The 578-nt window shown below is 55.0% G+C and overlaps 1 protein-coding gene across 2 annotated transcripts in view; it reads left to right on the forward strand.

Annotated features, from left to right (window-relative positions):
* The window catches only part of SPATA18 (spermatogenesis associated 18), a 66,704-nt gene that overhangs the window by 59,843 nt on the left and 6,283 nt on the right, over positions 1–578 (forward strand). The window lies entirely within an intron of this gene.

Here is a 578-nt window from a genome sequence, read left to right on the forward strand (position 1 = left end):
TTCTCGTCAGTGCAGAGGCAGAAAAGGATCTTGGAATCACTATTGATGCCAAAATGAACGTGGGCGGGCAGCATGGGGATGCAGTCAGGAAGGCTAACCACACCTTGTCATGCAACCACAGATGCATCTCGAGCAGTTCCAAGGAGGTGATCCTCCCTCTCTATGCGACACTGGTCAGGCCACAGTTGGAGTACTGCATCCAGTTCTGGGCGCCACACTTCAAAAGGGATGTGGACAACATGGAGAGGGTCCAGAGGAGGGCCACTCGCATGATCAGGGGGCAGCAGGGTGGGCCCTATGAGGAGAGGCTCAGGGACCTGAACCTGTTCAGCTTCCACAAGACAAGGCTGAGGGGGGATCTAGTGGCCATTTACAAACTCATCAGGGGGGGCCAGCAGGCACTGGGGGAGTCCCTGTTCCCCTGAGCACTATCGGGAGTGACTAGAAATAATGGTCACAAGCTGGCAGAGGGTAGATTCAGACTAGATATCAGGAGGCGCTACTTCACTGTCAGGGTGGCTAGGATCTGGAACCAACTTCCAAGAGAAGTGGTGCTGGCTCTTACCCTGGGGGTCTTT

Source organism: Gavialis gangeticus, unplaced genomic scaffold (genome assembly GCF_001723915.1).
Source record: "Gavialis gangeticus isolate Ggan-Ray unplaced genomic scaffold, GavGan_comp1, whole genome shotgun sequence".
In the NCBI taxonomy this organism is placed as follows: domain Eukaryota; kingdom Metazoa; phylum Chordata; order Crocodylia; family Gavialidae; genus Gavialis; species Gavialis gangeticus.